The sequence below is a fragment of the Myotis brandtii genome, unplaced genomic scaffold (genome assembly GCF_000412655.1).
Source record: "Myotis brandtii unplaced genomic scaffold, ASM41265v1 scaffold328, whole genome shotgun sequence".
NCBI lineage: Eukaryota > Metazoa > Chordata > Mammalia > Chiroptera > Vespertilionidae > Myotis > Myotis brandtii.
In genome coordinates, this window is record NW_005362626.1 from 2,968,705 (window position 1) to 2,992,907 (window position 24,203).

The window sequence follows — 24,203 nt, forward strand, 5'->3', positions numbered from 1 at the left end:
GGGATCGATGCCTAAAGAAAGTTGTCATTTTTTCATGGTGAAGGGACTGGAGTCCGTGTTGATGAAAAAACCTTGGTGGCTGCGGTGACTGGCAGTGGCTGCAGAAGCGGGGGGATGGGGCTGGTGCCTTCCCCTGATCAGCCCGGTCACCTCCCACAAAGGGAGGCCAGACTATGGCTTAGGCCCGCTCCCCAAGGGGAGCAGGGAGCGGGCCTAAGCCATCACTAGGACATCCCCTGAGGGCTCCCAGTATGTGAGAGGGGGCAGGCTGGGCTGAGGGACCCCCCCCCAGTGCAAGAATTTCATGCACCAGGCCCCTAGTATATAAATAAGATACACTGGATACTTACTCAACTTCATAATTTACATGACTTTATAGAAACCACTCTATTGAAATATAATTTACATACTATTAAGGTCATCATTCAAAGTGAACAAGTTTTCTACTTGCTCTTGGGTCAGTTTTGATTATTTATATTATATTAGGAAGTTTTTTATATCAGCCACGTTCTTAATGTATTAGTACAGAGATATTCAACTCTTTTATAATTTTTAAAGGTCAAATGTATCTATAGCTATAGATCTTTTTTTGCTTTCCTCACAATATTTACTTATGCTTAATTTCTTTTTTCTTGATTATACATGCCAAAAGCTTGTCAACTTTATTAATCATTTCAAAGAACTTGCTTTTGGCTTTGTTGACTCTACTGGATTTCTGGATTTCACTTTCATTAATTTCTGCTCTTATCTTATTTCTGTCCTTCCACTTCCTTTGAATTTGGTTTGTTGTTCTTTTTTATTGTTTCTTAAGTTGAAAGCTCAGCTGCTTTGTTTTCAATCTTTCTTGTTTTTTAATAAATGCAATTCTGGCTCTAACTTTCACTTGGCTTTATCTCACAACTTTATATGTAGAACTTCTATAGTCATTTGTTTTTAAGTACTGTTAGTTCCATTTTTATTTTCTCATTGAAACATAAATTATTTAAAGGTATTTTTAATTTCTCAATGTATGTGGGGAATATTCTGCCCCTTTTTTGTTGGTGGTTACTATTTGTGGTGCATTGCACCCAAATAAGGACTCGATGACTTCAACCTTGGGAAATTACAAATATTTCTTTGTTGCCTAGGACATGATTAATTTTTACATACTTTCTTAAATATTTAAAAAGAACAACAATACTCAGTTGGACTTAGTTAATTGACCTCTTCAAATCTTTGATGTTCTTATTAATTATTCTCTCACTTGATCTGTCCGTTTTTGAGAATAATATTTGATTCCTGTGGCTGCCATAACAAATTACTACAAACTTAGTAGCTTAAAGCAATAGATATTTATTCTATCACAGTTCTGGAGGCCAAAAGTCCAAAATCAAGGTGTCAGCAGGTCTACTCACCTTCCTGAGACCCCGGAGGATGCCTCTTCTAGGTCCTGCTGAATGCTCACATTCCTTGTCTTGAGACCATATCACTCCAACTGCTTTCCATCTTCTTATCACCTTCTCCTCTGTGTATCTCATCTCCCTCTGCTTCTCTCTTATAAGGACACTTGTGATGACATTGAGGGCCCACCTGGATAATCCAGGGTGATCTCATCTCCAGATTCCTAACTTAATTACACCTGCAAAGACTCTTTTTCCAAATAAGGCCATACTTAGTGGTTCCGGGAATGAGGACATGAACATATCCTTAGAGCCACCATTCAACCCACTACAGCAAGGGTGTGTTAAAAATCTCAATTCTGGGTTTGTCAGTTTCTCTTTATCATTCAAAGAAATCTTGCTGTAAATATTTCAAAGCTATGGTATTAGATGTATGCATTTTCAAAACTGTTATATCTCCTTAGTGCATTTTTACTTTCTATGAATATAAAATATCTGTCTCTGCCCTCCTTGATATGTTTCATCTTCAGTTCTAACTTACCTGTATGAACGCTGCTACATTATCTTTTTAAATTAGTTTTTAAACTTTCAGAGTCATTTTGTTTCAGCCTGATTTTATTTCATTTTTATACCATCACATCTAATAAATTTGGGCTTATCTCTGTCATTACAACATTTTTTTTTCTCTTTACCCTGCTTTCTCAAGTTTCTCTCAACCCTCTGTTCCTGAAATTTGACTTCTATTTACTCCTCTGCACAGCTGAAACCACAGCCTCAGGTGTTTTCAAGTTCAATTATAATTTCCAGGGTAGGTTTGGGTTATAGGAAAAATGCCATCGCTCCCCAAAGGGCACACATCATGTTTCTTGCAAGCATGGGTTCTGAGAGCTCTGTGATTGACCAGTTACACTGTCATTTTGCCAGAACCACCATTACTTCTGGCCCCAACATGAAACTTCTTGCTCGATAAGGTATTTCAAGTGAATTCACTATTTTAAAATTCATCTGGCCACACTCTTCTCTTGTTGAAAAATAATAAAGAATTTAAAAGAATCCTGAAGACACAGCCAAAGAACCCACAGTGAGGGCAGCTGTGGAAGGTGCTCGGTCATAAGGGCAGCAAATGAAAGCTGAACAAACCCTGCCCTTTGAAATTGTTTTATCATCCACTGCCTTTTTTTAAACCACGCTGTGGCAGAGTTGATTCTGAAAAGGACAGAGTTACATAAGGGGACCAGTGTGCTCAGAGAGAGAGCAGGACCACGGAGGCCAAGCCTGTGCATTTCTTCCCCACAGCAAGTATTCTTGGCTCCATTCAGCTGCAGCTGCTGAGCTAGTAAAATCCAAGAAAAGAAGGAACCCAGTGAATAAAGGAGACAGAAATGAAAGAAGAAAGCTTGGCCAAGAGGATCTCCTGATAAGGCAGAGGCATTAGAGAGAAAAGGAATTTATAACCCGGAGAATACACTTAGCTGGGCTTTCTCACATGTCTACTATCTGAGTTCAAATCATCTGGGTTCAAATAAAAGAATGCTCTGTCCCAGTCATTATTCATGTGTGTTTTTTAAGGCGCAAATTCCAGCATAGGCAATTTTGGGGAGAACTGAACTATTTATTTACTGGAGTCTTGCTTATGACTGTTTTATCCAGGCAAGCAGAAAAAGATCCAACGCGCCCAGAAGCTGGGCTGCCTTCCTTCTGCGATGATTCTGAAGGGGGCTCTGCCTGACCCAAAATGAGTGCTGGTTATAAAATCTCCGCAAGGCCAAGGGCAGAGGCAGCGCCGCTGGGTGAGGGAAGCCATAAACTAGACAGAAAGACATCCTGGCCCCGTGCTTTCTCAGAACATACCCTCGGGCCTGGGGTTTAAATCACATTATAAACCAGTTTCCACATCTGTAAATAGGTCACTGGGCATCCACGAATTCAGCACTGCGGAGAGGAAAACCTGCAAGGTGATTTAAGAACCAGCACAGGAAGTGCTGGGTTGGGACATAGCATCCCTCACCTGGACCCAGGGCGCAGAGCCTCTGCCCACAGGGGATGCGGTGATTAAGGGCTGCAAGGAAGAGGACTCTTAGACAGCTCAGGATTTGTCAAGGTTCACAGTTATCTGGGGATACCTAGTGGACTGTCGATGGAATAACTCAAGGAGGCTGTCTGCAAACCTAGAGATGGACATTTTTACAAAGTGACAGAAAATATAGTGGAAATAGCTTATAGTTGTGTTTTCCTGGGTCAGAACTAAGCCCTGGAGGATGAGGAATGGATACTCCCTGCACAATGGACCACTCTTCTCACCTCAGCCTTGGGTTGTGGTGTGCGAAGGTGTGGTCGGTGTTGAGAAGGGAGTTCATATCCTATAAATGCGGTGATGAGTATCTACAGAGTTCAAGATATGGTTGGAAAGTGTGTTATTCTACCCATCCTATGTAATAAAAGCCTAATATGCTAAGTGTCCAAACGTTGGACGTTTGACTAGTCGCTATGATGTGCACTGACCACCATGGGGCAGATGCTCCAACCAGTAGGTTAGCTTGCTGCTGGGTCTGGGCAAGATGGGCCAGACACGCCCTGGAGCCCTCCTGTGGTCCCTCCGCAGCCCCGATCGTGCACCGGTGGGGTCCCTCGGCCTGGCCTGCACCCTCTCACAATCCGGGACACCTTGGGGGGATGTCGGGTTTCGGCCTGATCCCACAGGCCAGGCTGAGGGACGCCACCAGTGCACAAATCTGTGCACCGGGCCTCTAGTATGCTATAAAATCAGGACATTCAACATGACCAGAAACATATGATCATTCACATTTTACTGCATTCTCTGGGTCAGACTTGCATTTGTGGTTACTAATGAGGAAGCATAGTAACCACCTTTGAGAGAGACCCTGGAAATCAGTGTGGATGGACAGACAGATGAATGGGTGGATGGGTTATGCACTGTAATAATATAACCAGGCTTCAGCAAACAGACTGGGGAACTGTAGAGGCAAGATGAGCTATATTGTTTCAGTACAAACAGGTTTCAAAAAGTCGTGGTGTTATGAGTGAGAAGGTGGGAGCTGTGGAATTATCGGGGAATGGCATATTTGTCAATAAAGATAATGAAGAGATGGTTCCTAAACCTGAACAGGAATAGATGGTGGCACCTGGAAAGAAAGAAGAACTTCACCTGCATTGATTAAAGAATAAATAAGTACATACGTATCTCTTAGCACCCATCACTCTGAATCTTCATTGATAAATCATTGATAAATGCTTCAATGGGCCCATACATTTTATAACACATTTTTCAATCAAATTGTTAATATGGACAGGAGCCTCACAAAAGAATATTTACCCATTCTCCTGAACAACCTATGGGAGGCCCTGGTGAGTACCACAGTAAATACTGGTTGAGGAGGATAAGGAAAAAGAAAGTTATGGGCTGAAACATGAAAGTTAGGAGAAGCCAAGAATGTACATCGAAGGAAAAGGGAGAATGAGACATTAGGAATTAGATGGTAAAAAAATAAAATAAATAAATAAATGATGGTATGCTTTGCATTTCAGAATAGTTATGTTGTCCTTGTGTCTTATATTCTGGATAGGAGAAAAGAAAATCAATTCTATTCTTGTCAGAAAATAAATACATTGAGATTTAGAAAGTATACACATGGCTGGGACATTTTCTTTTCTAATAATATACCACTAACTTAGCCAACACAACCAATAGAGACATTAATATAGGTTTAAACAAGTGTATCACCTAGGCAGATCCCTAAATTTCTTTAATTTTACATTAGAATATAAAATCGCTCATTCTAATGGGTTAGTAAATGCATAGTCCTTCAGAAGTCCCATTGACAAAAATACCACAAATGCAGAGGGAAATATACTGTTATTTCTGCTCTAGCTGTTTCTCCATTTTCTAATAACAATAATGAACTTGAAGCATCGTATTTGCATACAGATAGGTCTAGATTCCTGTTTTGCTGAGGCTGTACAGTTAAGCATGTCACTGATGTGCACTTCCCAGCCTCAAAACACAATTTAAAGACCACTTTATGGAAAGTCGAATTACAGTGATGTGCTTAAGCATTAGAGCTGTGGCTTTTCCAAAAATCGTTGGTGACAAAGGCAAAGTTCTATGGCACATAAGTCAATCACAAAGTTCTGAGCTATTACAGCTCACTAATTGCGGTTGTTCTTTAAATTCCTTAATGTCCCAATCCATGCAATATTGCCACCCATTCAATTTCCCAAGCCTTGACTCTGTCCCTTCCCTCTACTTCTGTTCATGCTCTCATATTTATAAAGGACTGCAGGGTCATGCACAGCACCAAGAATCAGTGCAGCCCTGGCCAGTTTGGCTCAGTGGATAGACTATTGGCCTGAGGACTGAAGGGTCCCAGGTTCAATTCTGGTCAAGGACACATGCCAGTTGGGGGCATGCAGGAGGCATCCAATCAATGATTCTCTCTCATCATTGATATTTCTATCTCTTTCTCCTTCTCCCTTCATCTCTGAAATCAATAAAAATATATTTTTTTTAAAAAAATCAGTGCAAATACAGTCTTGCACAGGCCCTACCTTCTAGCAGCTCAAAGTCTCCTAGGCCGACAAGAAGACAAAAAGGTGCAATACAACATGAATATTGGTGTGTTCCAATTGCCATGAAAACACAGAGAAAGGAACATTTGCCACTGCCCATTCAAACCAAGCCTTTGCGAATATAAGTTCAACAAGCAAAGAAATGGCGAAAAATAGCATCCCCAATAGATGTGAAAGCGCAAAGGTGGATTTAAAACAAAACAAACACACAAATGCACAACTTTCTCAGGAAATAGGGGCAAGGTGGCAGGTGATGTGGCTGGCTGACCGTAAGACAGGAGAAGGGGCTTGGAAGTGAAGGGCAGATGATGAACATCCTTTAACATTAAGCAGGACTCCATCCTACAGGCAACTGAGGGCCACCAAAGAGGTTATATTGATGCTTGCTTGGTTGTTGCTGTTCTTATTGTTGTTTCTTTGCATAGCAGGAAGAAATAATAACAGGTGTACTCTGTAGAGAGGCAGTGTGGAGGAGGATGGTGATAGGATAGAAAAAAGAGCAAACAGAGGCAAGGAGACTAGCTAACGGGCTATTGCTGTACTTCTGGACAAACCCCAAGTTTAGAGAGAAGTCAATGGCAGGGAGGGCAGAGATCAGTGGAAGACTTTGAGTGATATTTACCAAGAGGATTCACCAAGGGTTTGGTGTCCACGTGGATGTGACGAAGAAGAGAGTGACAAATGGCCACTTATATGTGGAATCTCATGGACAAAAAAGATCCAGAGACATTGAAGTATACAACAGACTGACATATTTCAGAGGGAAGCGGAGGGGAAAGGTGGCAGGAAGAGATTAACCAATGAACTTATATGCATATATGCATAGCCCAAGGAGAGACAACAGTGCAGGGGTAAGAGTGGGGTGAAGCGGGTCAATGGGGAGGGGGACTGCTATAATAATTTCAACAATAAAGTTAAATTTTGAATAAGGCATGCTGAATACAATGGGGTATCTATAAGGGAAGGTGGCTTAGCCACCAGGAAGGCCCACGGGTGGCATTTACCTTGGTGATTGCTCCCTGGTCTGGGCTTGGCCTCTGGCTGGGCACCACAGAAGCTCCATCTGTGCAGCATGTCAGAGGGTGTGGAGCTAGGATGCTGACTCATGCTAACAAAGCAATTCTGTAGAGAGGCAGTGTGGAGGATGATTGTGAAAGGATAGAAAAGAGAGCAAACAGCCCTAGCATGTTTGGCTCAGTGGATAGAGAGAGTGTCAGCCTGTGGGCCCCTGGTTTGATTCCGGTTAAGGGCATGTGCCTGGGTTGTGGGCCAGTCCCCAGTGTAGGGCATACAGGGAGGCAGCCAATCAATGATTCTCCCTCGTCATTGATGTTTCTACCTCTTTCTCACTTTCCCTTCTTCTCTGAAATCAATAAAAATATTTTTTTAAAAAAAGAAAGAAAAGAGAGCAGAGACAAGACTTACCAATTGTAAGAAACACAAATCTCCTGTTTAGAGTGGCCATTGGGTTCTGTCTATAAGTAAACTGGGGAGAGGTTACCTGGTAAACAGGAAGTCAGCCCCCATGAGCTTTGTGGTTTCCTGTGTAATGGATACAGGCTGGTGGTTCAGTATGCCACACAGCCTGCAAGTCACACCATCCTGCCCTTCTACCTGGGCATACCTGAGGAGGCACGGTGAGCCTTTGTCTTGCTATCAACTTTCCCTTTGTCCCCCTCCTGATGAGATCTCTGTTCTCTCTACACTAAATCATACTCCCTAAATCCCATCTTCTCATTCCTGTCTCAATTATCTTCCATGCTCCCTAATACCAACAGGATGGAGCTCAAATGCTCTCATGAGACTATCTGGGATCGGGCTATATCCCACCTTTCCAGACACACCGCCTTCTGCATTGTCACATACACTTGATTCATTACAGAAGACAGACTTGCAACTTTGTCTCCTGCTCTCTCTGTAAGCCCTGAGTCCTCATTTCCATGTACTAGTGATGACAGTTCATACCCGTTGAGCGCCTTCTCTGCTCCAGATATTGCACTAAGATCTGAATACCTACATGTCCACCTAATCCTCATCTAGTGCATCTAATACTCAACACTAGGAAGCTGATACCACCAGAAGACCCATATTACAGATAGGGAAACAGAGGTTTGAGGAATAAAGAAACTTTTCCAATGCCAAATAGTTATCAAGCAATGCTGCAGGTCTTTGAACCTAGCCCCAAGCCTGGAGTTTATATTCTCAAAGATTCTGCCTTCCCAAGGCACTTGCATGGTCTGTACTACAGATATTTGTTAATATGTAAATAGTTTACATTTGTACTAAGAGAAAACATGAATTAGAATCATGAAAGCAAGACCCTAAAATAAATTTTTATTATTATAAAAACCAGACATTTTCCTTTATAGTAAAATTAGATCTTTGATATTGCTTGTCTAATTTTAAAACCCTTGTTTAATTTATTTTATGCCCCTCTCCTTGGAGATATAAGATGGCATTGCTTTTCAAACATTCTGTCTTTCAGACTGCTTCTCCCCCAGATCCCAAATTAGTCTGTATTGATGAGGTTTTAATACAAAGCAATCCTCAGCTGTTGTATAGCATTGTGTAGGAGTTAAATGTCTCCACTCCAAGTGTTCTTCTTGAGTGTACAAGTTGACTCTACCATAAAATTTCTGGGTGAACTTAGGCAAGTTAATTAACCTCTCTGACACATTTCTGCATCCATAATAACCATCCACCCCTCATTGGTGAGGTAGACAGATGACCAGGGTATGGAATGGCACAGAGTAGACAATACCAGCCATTACTAGTTTATACTATGTCCTAGAGACATTGGGAGAACATTCTATTTGTATTTACAATGAGATGTGAGGCTGTCTTTACTCAATTCTAGCTAAGAAACTCTTGGGGAAATTGTTGGAAAATAAATGAAATAAAAGCTCATGCTTGCTTGGACAGATGGCCCCTTTCTGTTCTCCGCTGTGGCTCTCTGGGAGGAAGGTCTCCGTTGTGCATCTGTGCCATTATAGCAGCATTGACTCATTGCGAAAAGAGAGGAAAGCTCAGGACTCTAAATTCTGAATCTTTCAGACAGTCCCACCATTTTCCAAACATCATGAAATATTTTAAAATCAATAAAAAATGGATCTGGCAGCAAAAGGCGATCATTCATACATTACCTGAAAACAATAAGGTGAAATACATGTCCCATTCACCTTTCAGGATTGTATGCATTACAGGTGAGGATTTATTTTTAGCTGACTTTCCCCTCTTTCTCTCTTTTTGCTCCAATTGTTAGTTGCAGAGGGTCAGAGAGAGTTCAGTGGTATAGAGAAAGTACTAACTGCCGAATGGCTCTGTCAGGTTCCTGTATTTAAGGAGACGGAATTGCATATTACAAGAAAATGATTGTTCAGCTACCTTTTCATTAACAATTTGTCTAAAAGGAGACAGACTTAACTGCTTCTATTGAAGCTGGGAAGCAACAAATTGAGTGTGTTCCATAAGGATTATGTCATACTTCAAGCATATGGTGAGCTCCAGACTCAAAGATACCGCATTTGGAAATGGCGGTGGGTCCACTGTCGTTTGGTGGCTATTTAATTGAATAGCTATAAATACTACTAAAAAAGGGGGGGGGACTGATATTATCTGAACAAGAACCTCAAGTGAAATACTGCAATGATTTCTTTTTACATGTGTGTTTGGTCAGTCTCTGACACATTAAAGAAATATTTATTTGGGGGTCCTATACTGAAGGTTGTTAAGGAAACATCAGTTACAAAATGTTGCTCAGGTGAGTTCCAGTAATGGGTTTCCATGTGAGAGCACAGAGAAGACATCCAACGGTGAGGTGAGGAAACTTCTGAATGAGCCCAGGGTTCATGGAGAAGGGGGCTTCACCAAGGTTCATGCTTGCTTCTACGTCTGTCAATAGAAAATCCAGTCCTTCCCCATCATCACCCCATAATATTCTACCTTTTTAACACACCAAATGATAGCATTAACTTGCATTGTCATAACCTACATGGCCAACAAGTCCACAACAGGTAATAGCCCAAAAACTCCAACCATGGATTCAAGGGGTCCAGAATTATTCCATTCTGTCTGGGAGACATATGTCCACCAGGAAATCCACTGTTGCTCAGTCATGAAGTGTTATTCATTAATTCTCATTGTATATAAGGATCATGTGCTCAATGCCAAAACAGCTATGCTATTCTCCTTTCTAATAGAAAGAGATCACTCATTACTGTAAAGGGAAAAACATATACTGAAAAATACCTAATTCTTCATAGAACAAAGGAAAACCATGAGGCCACACTGGGCAGAACTGACCCCAAGTGTCAGCTGTGGGAGAAGCAGATCGTTGCTAAGAGAATGAAGAGGTGGTTTTCTAACCAATGTTTAAAGGTGGTATATTGATATGGCCATTGCTGAGATCATAAAGAAAGATACTAGAGCAGTTGTTCTCAACCCCTTTTCATAACAAATATTTTATAACTACCTCTTCACTATCTTGAAATAAAATTCATATAAAATGTAAGTTAAAACAAAACCCATTAGTATGGCAACTATAAAAATAAAAGAAAATGCCCTAACCGGTTTAGCTCAGTGGATAGAGCATTGGCCTGCGGACTGAAGGGCCCCAGGTTTGATTCCGGTCAAGGGCATGTACCTTGGTTGCGGGCACATCCCCAGTGGGGGGTGTGCAGGAGGCAGCTGATCGATGTTTCTCTCTCATCGATGTTTCTAACTCTCTATTCCCTCTCCTTTCTTCTCTGTAAAAAATCAATAAAATATATATATTTTTTTTAAAGAAAATAACAAGTTGATGAGGATGTGGAGAAGTTGGAAACCCTGAGCTCTGTTTGTGGGAATGTAAAATAGTGTGGAAAACAGTATGGAGGTTCCTCAAAAAAATATAAATAGAACAAACAGCAATTCCACTTCTGGGTATTTAACCAAAGGAATTGAAAGCAGGGTCTCTAAGAGATATCTGAAATTGAGGTCCTGTGGTAAACGGGTATCCCTATGCTCATCACAGTATTATTTACAATAGCCAAGAGGTAGAAACAACCCACGTGCCCATCAACAGATGAATAGATTGACAAAATGTGTTCTACACATATAATGGAATATGGCTCAACTTAAAAGAAAAAGAAATCCAGTCACATGCTACAACTCAGATAACCCTTGAAGACATTATGCTAAGTGAAATAAACCACTCACAGAAAGACAAGTTCTGTACAATTCCACTTGTATGAGGCATCTAAAGTAGTCAAATTTATAGAAACAGAAACTAGAATGGTGGTTGCCAGGGATTGAGATAAGGTAAGAATAGGGAGTTGTTTAATGGATATAGAGTTTCAGATTTGTAAAATGGAGAAGTTCTGGAAATCTGCTTCACTGCGATGTGAATATATACTTAACACTTCTTATTGTACACTTTAAAATTGTTAAAATGGTGGCTCAGTTGATTATAGTACACCAAAAGGCTGCGAGTTCAATTTCTGATCAGGGCACATATACCTAGGTTTTGGGATCAATCCCCAGTCGGTGAGTGTATGGGAGGCAACCAACCAATGTTTCTCTATCACAGTGTCTCTCTCTCTCTCTCTCTCTCTCTCTCTCTCTCTCTCTCTCTCTCTCTCTCTCTCTCTCTCTCTCTCTCTCTCTCTCTCTCTCTCTCTCTCTCTCAAATCTATAAAAACATATCCTTGGGTAAGGATTTTAAAAATGAAGAAAAAGATATATATGTATCTTCTAACACAAACATAATTTAAAAAATAATCAACACAATGCCCTAACTGTAGTAAAAGGGGGAAAATAAATTTGTAATAAAACAGACATATATTGCAACACAGAAATGCTCAGAGAAGGCAACACTAAAGGATGCAATACAGTAGTGAGATGCTTATTGCTGTCCCTAGAAGAACATGAAAGCAACAGAGGCAGATGGACAGAGGTGGCCTACACTGGTAAGTCAACCAGAAGGCACTTCCCAACTCTCAGTAAAGTTCCAAGCAAAATGATTTACATGGTGACTGACTTCCTAAAAAATTTAGGGTACCTGAAAACAGAATATTTTCACCCACATGAAAGTCCAATGGGGCATTTGAAAGGCTGTCAGGACATTGGGCAATTCTTCAACGGGCAGTGCTGCCCCACCCATTGCTCCAGGCCATGCTCATTAAATGCTAGCAGAGCCCCCTGGTCATTGTCACAACCAAACATGCCCCCTCCAATATCCATTATGTAGCACCCCAGGTAAATCACCTCTAGAGGACACAGTGAGCATTGCCCAACTAAACCATGAGACCCTAAGAAATAAATCAAAGGGTTGGGCTCTTATTTGGAGTTCTGTCCCTGTCGAGCAAACAGCTCAGGCCTCACCTACCAGACACTTGCCACAGTTCTCCAAACAAACAACAAACAAACAAACAAAAAGGTTCTTCTTGATAAAGCCAACTTAGGACAAAATTTGGATTTTATGGTTTTAATTTCTTTAACACTCAATGTATGTCCTGCCCACATACATGTCCCTGAAATAGAGTTTTATTTTACGTAAGACTCTTAATCCCATGCCTGGAGCCGCCCATTCTATTTGGCACTGATCTTGGATTGAAGGCTAATGTCCATGCATTTTCACTTTGTGACTGGCATCTTTATTCTGCTGTGCTGAACTGTGCAGCTGCCTGGAGGCTGAACAGAACTGTCACAGCTACAATGTCACAGCTACACAGCAACACCGGCCCACAGCACTGACTAGTGCTTAGAGGAAACAGAGACAAAGGGCCTAATGAGGAGTTGTCAAGGAGAAAATAATAGTCTAAGCGCCAATCAGACATTGGTTAACATCTTAACCACACGCCCTACCCATAAGGAGAGGGACAATGGCCTCCCTTCCAGAGCTAAGACCGCGTAGGAAGGATTTTAGAGGTTCCTATGCCAGCCGGTTCTCCCTGCACTCACGCATTCAACATACATTTACTGAGCACCAACGGTGTGCTGCTACTAACGCTAAGCACTTATTACTAAGATGAGACCCAGTCCCTACACCCAAGCAGCTCTAATTCAGGGTTCCGACTGCTGTAACAGAGGTAAATGCTACGTCGTCGTCGAGGGAAGAACAGAGAGGCGTTGACAGCAGGCAGTGAAAACTCTCCCAAAACAAAATGCCTGAGATCCTGAAATGATTGGGGCAAATGAGTTTCATATGCCTGGATGACCAACAACATTAAATACTGTGGGCAAGTTTTGTGTCTAGACAGAGCTGAGCCTAGGAACTGTTAGCTGATATGCAATTTTCTACTTAGCAGGCAGGTACGCAGAATTCAATTTGGGGGTGATCTGTATTCTCTTCAGTTTCCACAATAGCATTCAAATGCAGGCAGGGACAGGGGAATTTATCTTCCTGCAAATTCACTCCCTAGGGGTCCGCTGGCTCTCAGCGGGTCTCAGTGCTAGGGAGGTGGTGGCAGAACAGACAACAGCAAGAAATTACAGGCACAATCGCCCTGCAGGAGCCGCTGGCTTCTGCCTGCTCCTGTAATTGCAGACCCAAAACCAATGCCTGGGAAGGAATAACTAGCCTGAAAAAAACATGCTTCTCCAGCTACCCATGGAGCTGGTCTTGCTCTAATCTACAGCAGAAATCTTCTCTAACATATTTCCTTCAGCAAAAGCTTTTTACTATTTCATCGAATTCTATCATTTCTAAAATTTGGAATGTGCTTTGCAGTTAAATTGCACATTTTAAATGGTAGGATTTTGTTTTCCGACTCACACACAAAAATCCTGTTATTAACTTGAGAATGTGTTTTACAATTAGTGATACCTTGGAATCCATGATTTAAAACATATGTCTATGAGACAACTAGAAACATAAAGCTGAGAGGCTAAGCGTTGCTTCACACACACAACTATGTCATCAAATATCTTTTGCTCGAATCTGAGCAACCCAGCGGTTCACCTTTTGGAATCCCCGGGGGAGATAGCCTTCTGGTAAGACCTACTTCACACCAAGCCCCTGCCAGGTAAGTCCTCTGGCCAAGCTCTCCTCAGGCAGGATGAGCCAGCCTGTCATCAGTCTTAGGGAACAACTCAGAGACCAAGCTGAGACACAGGGGTGGAGTCAAACCCCTGAGCTCAGTCAGTGTCCAAGAACGGTGTGGCCCTGGCTTCTGAAGGGGCCAGGAGGGGTCGTGAATTAGGTCGGTGAAGGCTCGTGTTTGCCCCAGCATCCCTCCGGTGCTGCAGAAAGCTGGGCAGTCAAGCTTCATGGACATCCAGGGGAAATGGCATGTTTCTTGAAATCAGTGACTGACAATGCTGCTTAAAGAGCAGGAACCCAGAGAACAAGTGTGATGGTGACCTGGTCCTGGGATAGAGCTCATTGGTGGGGAATCGGTCAGGACGTGATGGGATCACCTTGAACCTTTCAACCTCATGTTCACTCATCCTTCATGCTATTTAATCTCTTGGGCCCCAAAGTGGCTCACTAAGAAAGAATTGATAACAATGAACTATAGACACTTACTTTTAAAGTCTTCATCCAAGAACTAGATAGATTTTTTTTTCTAACCCATCTAGGATTTCCATGATAAGCAGACTTATCTGGAACAAGGTTCAGAGAGCTTTAGGAAGTGCTGCAAACATTATCACTAGCGACAGACATAGGCAGTGAAAACTCCCCCAAAACAAAATGCCTGAGATCCTGAAATGATTGGCCAGTGAAGACTGGAGAGCAGAGTCTGGGTGAATCCATTTAAGGAACCGTCAGTAGCCAGAGCAGTGACTCAGGAGAACCCAGAAGCATCCAGTCTCCGCGGGAGCTTGTTTGGGCAGGCATCTGTCTACACACCTACAGAAGCCAACTCCCCAGGTGGGAAATGAGAAGGGGAGCAAAACACAGACACTCTTGGGAAATGCAGTTTCACTGAAAACACACACACACAGAAAAAGCTGAAGGAAAATAGAAGGCTAACGTGAGAGTCTGAAAAAAATGCATTGGTTCTCTGTTGTTTTGGGAAGTAAAAATTTGGGAGACAAAAATTCTCAACATTAAGTTTTACAAAGTTAGCGTACCATGGCAATATGAAAATATAAAAATCACCACATGTGAGCACACCTGTGCATATTCATAGGAAAAGGTAGGGTTCCAGAATAATGAAAAGGCAGGAGCTTAGGTAGATGCTCCAAGGTCCTAGAGAATAGGAGCTCCACAAGATGGAAGGACCCTGGGGACGAAGGTCACCCACCAATGAGCAACCCCAGTTGAGCTGTCCTGTGAGTGAGAAACAGAAGCCTGTGTTCAGCCCCCATACTTACAAGTGTCCTTATTCAGCCACTAGTGTAACCTAGCGAACACGCAGCTCTATCTCTATTAATACACAATCTTAATGACCTGTCCTAAGTTCTCTGAGCCTCAGTGTCCACATCTGACCTGTAAAATGAAACTAATAATCCTTCTTTACAGGTGTGTTGTAATTACATTGGCAAGGGGATGGAAATATAGACCTGACCCATTTTAAGTCTTCAATAAAGGGTTGTGTTTATTTGCTTTTCTCCAAGGAATAGAGATTAATAACCAGGAACTGCAATGAGGTCAATAAAATTTAACAGCATCACTAATAACTAGAAACAGATACAAGGGGGAAATAAAAGGGTTTAAGTATGGTTCTGTTGCATGTAACAGGAGGCGTTGTTTTCCAGCTTAGAGCTCTTTTCCTTTGAACTGTTCTCAGTGTTGGGGCAATTTGGAACTGTACAGTGCAGGATGTGAGGTAGAAAAACTATTCTTGAGCCCTATTCCTCCTCTGCCTTTGGTTCACATGCTGATCTTATCCCATCAAACTGAGCACATCCTGAGAGTGCAGGCAGGAACTTTGTGGAAGGAAGGAACTTGAGTGGGAGCAATGAGTACCACTTCCAGGACTGGCCCTTGAAACATTGCATGTATCCCCCCCCCACATTCTTTCTCCTCTTCCTGCCAAGATCACAGTGGCCTTGAAAGCCATATGTTGGGAAGTGCACAGTCACTGTCTGCCGAAATCCCCGAATGACCACATGGAGCAGAGCCACTAACCAAACTGAAGGGCTCCCCTGAGAAATGAAACAAAACTCTGACATGTGCAGCTTCTCTAGTGTGAGGTCTCTTCGTTACAGCAGCTAGTGTTACCATATCATACACAGACTTACCCATCTTTGTATTCCCAGTTCCTACAACAGAGTGTGGCTGTGTTATTAATTGAATAAATCAAGTGCAACATCTACACCTGTGAAGCAGAGCTGCCCAGACTTGCTACCAGTTTAGGAAAAACAAAATAAAATATATACTCTTTATTATTAAGAAAAAAACATCATAAAGAAATGAAAACACTGAAGTCCAACCAACTGTAGAGTACATACAATCTAGAAAATATCCTCAGACAAAGTAGACCACCGCGATTTCTCCCCTCAGCATTATTTCCCTTTAATCAAGGTACAGAATTCCAGAAATCTTTACAAATCTCCCCTCCACCACTCAGTTCTAACTCATCCCCATTCAAGGTTTGTGCCTGACTGGCCAAAGTCAAATAGATTATTCCACATCCCTAGCCATGGGGATTGATTTTTGGATGGTTTTGGGAGCTAGGCCAGAACACAAAGTCTAGCCAGGGTATCAAAACTGACTAGAATTGAAAGCATTCATCCAGTCCACTTCAGTATACTACTGAGACAGCAAACAGTGCCAAAGATATTCCTGAGTTTTTGGTTGCATGCATGAGAACAAGACACCCTGTGCATTCCTGATGTCCCATCCTAGAGGGATGTCAAAGTGGAGGACAATTTGATCCTTCTAGTTTCCTCCCTGATGAGGTCTCCACTGAGCCCACCCATCAGAGATGGGAAGGAGATGGCTACAAGGGCCAGCAAGCTGTCCGACTTCTCCAATGAGTGCATAATTTAAATGATGCACTGGGGTCCAGAGCGGGTGAGGCCTTCTCCATGTGCGTCTTACCAAGTGCTGTCATAACCCGTTTAACTCTAGGTGTGACCTGAGCTACTCAATCAGTAGAACTGGGGAAGGGGGAGCAGGGAGACAGAAATGTCCACAGGGGATTCTGACAACAACCCACCCTAGGTGAGCTCCAGGGATAAAAAGCAAAATGTTACCTCCCTAATTCTGTGCTTTATCTTTTTGGTTTTTTCTGATAATAGGAAATAATGCCTGTTCATTATGAATTTTTAAAATTAAGTAAAAAGTCAGTGAATTAGAAAGTGAAAAGCCTCCAAAATCTGCCCATACCAAAAACAAACAAAAAACAAGTAATAGATAGATGTATATCTTATAGAGCTTTCTTTATCTATAAAATATGTGACTTTTCTAATCAACCACTGAGCCACACTATCATTGTGCCTTAATCTTCTAGCAATTATATGGGCTTATAATCCATTGAAAATGCAAATTAATTATTAGAATACATTTAAGGGTGGGTTGATTTTTTTTTATAATAAAAATGTTCTGGCTTCTGAAATTTCCTGTTTTTTGTTGTGTGTGTATTTTTTTTCTTTTCTACCTACCTCCACCTGGAGCAAAATTCTCCCTGCTCTACACATAGTTTCCTAACTTCCCTTGGGTCAAAGCATACTCAGAAAATCACTGAGGGAAGAGCAGCTGAAATGATGAAACCACTCTCAGCAGGAGAGCATCCAATCTAACACACATAACGAGCAAGACAGCTTTCATCTGTGTGGTTGGTATTTATTTTTCTACTTCAGGTCATTTATCTGATCATATTTTCCTTTTCATTTGCAGTCAGCATATGAAAGAAGTTTGGGCTTCATAATTTAAGGAGCTTGAATTTTGGCATAACTATATTAGCCAACATATTCTTGGGTTGAATCTTTCCCATAGCAATAAATATGGGGTGGGAGGAGGAAGAGGAATAAAAGTAGCCCAGCCAGTGAGGCTCAGTGGTTGAGTGTCTATCCATGCACCAAGACGTCACAGGTTTGATTTCCTGTTAGGGCACATGCCCCAGTTGCGGCTCGATCCCCAGTAGGGGGCGTGCAGGAGGTAGCCGATCAATGTTTCTCTCATAGATGTTTCTATCTCTCTCTCCCTCTCCCATCTCCTCGCTCTAGAAATCAATAAAAACATATTTTTTAAAATCCTATATAAGATAAGCCTAATATGCTAAGTGTCTGGTCAGCCGGTCAGCCATTCAACCAATCAAAGCGTAATATGCTAATGACATGCTAAGACCACTCAACTGCTCGCTATGATGTGCACTGACCACCAGGGGGCAGACGCTCCAACTGGTAGGTTAGCTTGCTGCTGGGGTCTGGCCAATTGGGACTGAGCAAGACAAGCTGGACATGCCCTGGAGCATTCCCACAGTCCTTTCCTGGCTGGCCAACCTGCCGCATCCCTCCCTGGCCTTGATCGTGCACCAGTGGGGTCCCTTGGCCTGGCCTGTGCCCTCTCGCAATCCGGGACCCCTCGGGGGATGTCAGAGAGCCAGTTTTGGCCGGATCCCGCAGGCCAGGCCAAGGGACCCCACTGGTGCACAAATTCGTGCACCAGGCCTCTTGTAAATAAATAAATAAAAGTAAAGTGATGCAGTATATTGTTTCTCATTCCATACTATTCCTGGTTTAACGTATGACTTTTATGTCTTTAACATTTTTATCTTTGTGCAAATAGATGGAAAAACAGCTAATGTGGTACAAAATATAACTGTGAAATAAAAGCTCTAGGTAAAGAAATAAGAGGGAATAATCAGCTACAAAAATACCTCCCACGTTGAATAAAATAGTTAAAGTTTTAGTTGAACTATCAATTCTGAATATAATCACAGCCCAGTAGTTAGCAGATCACTCAGAAATGGATATTTTTAGTGTTCTGCTTTTCAAATTACAATGTGGAACTTTCAGCAATAAAGGGCAGTTTGTAGAAGTGAAAGTCATAAAATGGAGAATGTAAGACATCTCGCATGAACACAGGGAGTAGAGGGGAGGAGGAGTGGGGAGCATTAAATGGGAAGGCTGTCCCTACAACATTAGGAACAGCAGTGTCTCTGATCTGAAAGTGAACCATAAGGGGAGGTTAGATGAGTTGACTTTAAAAATAAATAGAGTAAGTACTCTGAAATAAATCTGAGAAGAACATTATAGACGATGTCTGCTAAAATTAAAATCAGGGTTGCTAAATGGGAATTATCATTAGCCCATTGCTATGACAACAACTGCAACTTCAGGACTATTCACACTACCACAGAAAAAGTGATTGAAGCCCAGCTGGCATGGCTCAGTGGTTAAGCGTTGACCTATGAACCAGGAGGTCACGGTTCGATTCCTGGTCAGGGCACATGCCTGGGTTGTGGGCTTGATCCCCAGTGTGGGGCGTGCAGGAGGCAGCAGATCAATGATTATCTCTCATCATTGATGTTTTTCTCTCTCTCTCTCTCCCTCTCCCTTCCTCTCTGAAATCAATAAGAATACATTTTTTAAATATATTTTATTGATTTTTTACAGCTATGAAGGGAGAGGGAAAGAGAGTTAGAAACATCGATGAGAGAGAAACATCGATCAGCTGCCTCCTGCATACCCGCCACTGGGGATATGCCTACAACCAAGGTACATGCCCTTGACTGGAATCGAACCCGGGACCCTTTGGTCCGCAGGCCGACACTCTATCCACTGAGCCAAACCGGTCAGGGCAAGAATACATTTTTAAAGTGATTAAATACTCAAGAAAAGTTCATAGAGTGATTATTTACTTAAATTTGATAAACATCGTGTCTAAATGGTAATCCCTATGTTCCAAACCAAAAATCACAAAGCTGAGCTCAACACATCTCCCAACACAAACGGGGAGGTGGGGTGAGGGGAGAGGTGTTGGACCTCAATGCATTGAGGACAGCTGAAGATCCTGAGGGAGCTGCAATCCTAACTTCCAAGGTGCTAAACAAACCTACCACTTGCTCCAGAAGGAAATACCACCTCTATCTACCAAGGCCCTTTGGTCTACAATCACCCTTAAAAAGATGGCCCAGAACTGTGGCCATCAGTGCCTCCTTTGCAAGACATTCAGAAATACAAATGGTCATTCCAGTGACACAGACTTCTCTCCAAGAGCATCAGATTTCAGAAGGCAGTGGGGTAATATCATTGAAGTGATTAAAAAAATAATAATAGCCTAGAATTGTGTCACCTCAAGAGCAAGGGCAAAATAAAAATATTCTCAGATAAATGTGACCTCCATGATGGACTATGCAAATTCTGGGATATAATCATAAAGGGAATGAAATTTATAAACATCCACTTTCATCTCATTTTTGCTTTAAAACTGCTAGTGGACAAGTTCCTCCTCTACGGCTGGATAAAGCTCAGTGCCATAAATGTACTGGTCACTGTTAGAGTAAATATACTGTTCGAGCCCTAAATCACAAAAGATCAATTCTGCATTTTATTTATTTTTAAAATATATTTTTATTGATTTTTTTTGCAGAGAGGAAGGGAGAGGGATAGAGAGATAGAAACATCGATAAGAGAGAAACACCAATCAGCTGCTTCCTGCACGCCCCCAACTGGGGATCGAGTCCGCAACCAAGGTACATGGAATTGAACCGGAATTGAACCTGGGGCCCTTCAGTCCGAGGGCTGATGCTCTATCCACTGAGCCAAACCAGTTAGGGCCAAGTCTGCATTTTAAATATCCATGCCCAAAGAAGCATCAAAATTCAAACCTTGATTCCAAGCTGAGGTTTCTCTACTTCCCCCAGTCAGGCTGTTGCAGGTAAAGTACCTGCAGTCAGGAGAGGAGCTGCCATAGCCCCTCCTCTCTTCCCCCGCCTGTGCTTCTACTCCTGCTTGTGAAAGCCAGCTTCTGACCCCTCCGGGTCAAGCAGGAGGGAAGAGAGGCAAGGAGAGCAGGAAAGCTCTTACTGGCTAGTATGGGATGTGAGCTAGCATCAGTGCTCTAGGGATTCAAAAGTGTTTATGTCTGACTTTTTTTAATGTTTCTATTGATTTTAGAGAGAAAGGAAGGGAGAGGGGGAGAGAGAGACAGAAACATAGATTGGCTGCTCCTATATATCCCCTACTGGGTAGGGATTGAGCTCGTAACCTGGGCATGTGCCCTGACCAGAATCAACTGGTGACCTCTTGATGCATGGGATGATGCTCAACCAACAGAGCCACACCAGCCAGGCACTTTATACGTGACTCTTTATCTCATGGTATATTGTGAACTGAATGTTTGTTTCCCCACACACACATCGCAAAAAAAAATCATATGTTGAAATCCTAACCCCCAATGAGATGGGGCTTTGGGGAAGTGACTTGGTCATGAGGGATGAGTGCCATGGGAGAGTAAAATAAGATGTGCATCAGATTGCTGGAAGAAAAGTTCATAAACTCCAGTAAAAAGACAGGGACATCCCAGGAAAAGTGCCGGCACAACAGCAATATCTGCAGACAGTGACCGTGAAGGCTCCCAGTGAGATGGCCACATTCCTGCACATTCACCAGACAGTCAACCAGCCCCATTAATGCACCGAGTCCTGATCACTTTTTTAGTGCTCCACCTTTAAAAATGAACCACAGCCAAGGATCTCTAGACATATGAGAAAAGCCCCTCATCTGTACATAACCAATAACCACAAAATCTAAAGAGTGAAAATTGGGCAAGAAAAATAAATAAAAGTCAGAAAGGAGGAGATAGCTGCACCCCCACGTTTACTGCAGCATTATTTACAACCGCCAATAATATAAAAACAACCTAACACACACACACACACACACACACACACACACACACACACACACGTATGGTTAATAGAGGCTTGAAAGTTTTTCTTGCTGTAGTAGGTTCATATAAAATATATTATATACATTATATATAATGGAATGTTATTCAGCCATTAAAAACAAAAAGGAAATCCTGCCATTTCCAACAATATGGTATATGGTGGATGGAAGGATGGTCAGACCTTGGAGGCATTACATTAAGTGAAGTAAGTCAGACAGAGAGACAAATGCCATTTGATTTCACTTCTATATGGAATCTAATAAAGGCAAGCCCATAGAAACAGGAGTACAATGGTGGCTGTCAGCTGAGGGTAGGAGAAATGGGGAGATGTTGACCGAAGGACACAAATTTCCATTTATAAGGTGAATAGGTTCTGGGGATTTAATATAATCAACTATCGTTGATATTTTATCATTGATAAAAGAATAAATCTTAACTGTTCTCACCATAAAAATAGGTAATTATGTGAGGTGATAGAGTGCTAATTAACGCTATGGTGGTAATCATTTTGCAACATGAAAGTGTATCAAATTATCACACTGTACACCTTAAACTTATGCAATGTTTCATGTCAATTATACCTCAATAAAGCTGGGGAAAACCTACAAAATCTCAGTAGTTTACCAAAACAAATATCTAAGCGGTTATCTGAGAGGTTTAACCTTGTGGAGAGTTGGAAAAAAAGTTGGGAGGAAAAGAGTTGGTTGAGAGTGTGGAAAGATAATGTCAGAGAGGTAAAGAAAGACAGAAATGAGAGAAGAAAAAATAATTGCTAATAGAAGGAACCAAAAAAAATGCACTGAACAGTGCCTCTGAACTACTGTAATATTCTGAAATACATTTTATCATAGAGAATTTTTCACACTCTTGTGATTTTCATAACTGCTCTGAGCTGGAATGCTTCGGATTTAAGTAAGCTTCGGTTTTGACAAACATGGAGTGGACCATACATGGATCTCAGCCAGGAGTCTTTAAACTTTGCTCTATGGGACCCTAGAGGAAGGAGGGTAGGGGTGTAGGAAGAAGAGGGGTGCAGCAGTTGAGGCATCTCTGCTTCCACAGTGTAGGTTTATTTTATATTTTACTTCCTGGAATTCTGCAAATGATTTAATATGAACCAAGTCCAAAAGCCACACACCCAAGTGCTATGTTGGTGCCAGGCTGTCAGGAGAAACAGGAGACACTTTGGGACACCTCCAAAGTTCATGGGCAGGTGCGATACAAGATACCAAGAGCCTCAAGGAGACAGGCTCACGAATTCACAAATTCTCAGAGGATAAGCAAATGCAAATTTGGAGCAAAGGTCCCGGTTGCAAGCTTGGCTCTTTCATTTCTCTCAATAAAACTCTGCCGCTTTAATTACAGATTGTGGATGGTTATAGCAAGGAAGAGAGCAGAAAGGTTAGAAAGGTGCCTGTAGAGAGATGGAGGGTGGCAACCTGTACAAAACTTTATCCAAATGTGCTCCTTGCACCTGGGCTTCCAATATTTCATCACCGACCCTTAAGATGCAAGCATGGAACTGGAGGCCAATGAAGTATTCTATCCCAGTCTCCACAGCTATCCCTCTCTGCGGTATTCCAGGCAGGAACAACTACTTAACTTGCAGGACTAGTGCAAAATGAAAATGCAAGTTTCCTTATTCAAAAACTAGTAAGAATTTGACGACAGCAAGAGCAGAGCATTAACCAAGCACAGAGCCCTTCGAATCCAGGGACCCTGTACTGAGGTCCAGGGGGCATGGCCCTGCAGCCAGCCCTCATCCCAGGCCAGAGGAAGACCCTACTAGTGAAGGGGAGAGTGATAGTCTGCTAGGAGAGTGCCTAGAGCAGTGGTTCTCAACCTTCTGGCCCTTTAAATACAGTTCCTCATGTTGTGACCCAACCATAAAATTATTTTCGTTGCTACTTCATAACTGTAATGTTGCTACTGTTATGAATTGTAATGTAAATATCTGATATGCAGGATGGTCTTAGGCGACCCCTGTGAAAGGGTCATTCGACCGTCAAAGGGGTCGCGACCCACAGGTTGAAAACCGCTGGCCTAGAGACTGAGCCGCCTCCCTTTTATATGAATATGGTCAATCCTAGAACTTTGGTTTTCTTATCAAATAATTGCACAAAAATAGCAAGTAAATGTGAAGAATAAAAGTAACTAAAAGAAGCCACCTTTTCTCCTTCCATATTTCAGAAAAATAATCAAATCTCTGCTGCCTGTGCCCTGCAGAGAACGTGCAGGGCAAAAGGGAACAAAGTGGCCCCAGCCTTTAGTTGTAAACCTTCTCTCTTATGGAAGCCACAGTCTCCCTTTAAAGGAATGCCGGGCACCTGTGAGAAACAGACAGGTATTCTGGGAGGCAGAGGGTTTCTCCCCAAAGAAGTTCCTAAAATCCATGTAGGCTGTTGCCTGCTTAGACTAAAATGAAGGTCACTAGTTCACAACTACTTCTTTGTACATCCCTAAGGCTAGGT

The 24,203-nt window shown here is 42.1% G+C and overlaps 1 long non-coding RNA gene across 1 annotated transcript; it reads left to right on the forward strand.

Moving 5' to 3' along the window:
• Positions 1-6,751: 6,751 nt before the first annotated feature.
• Positions 6,752-23,130, forward strand: LOC106726888. Its single transcript, XR_001363013.1, has 3 exons — positions 6,752-6,828; positions 14,130-14,134; positions 23,119-23,130. It is a non-coding gene; the product is annotated as an uncharacterized LOC106726888 (long non-coding RNA).
• Positions 23,131-24,203: the final 1,073 nt, after the last annotated feature.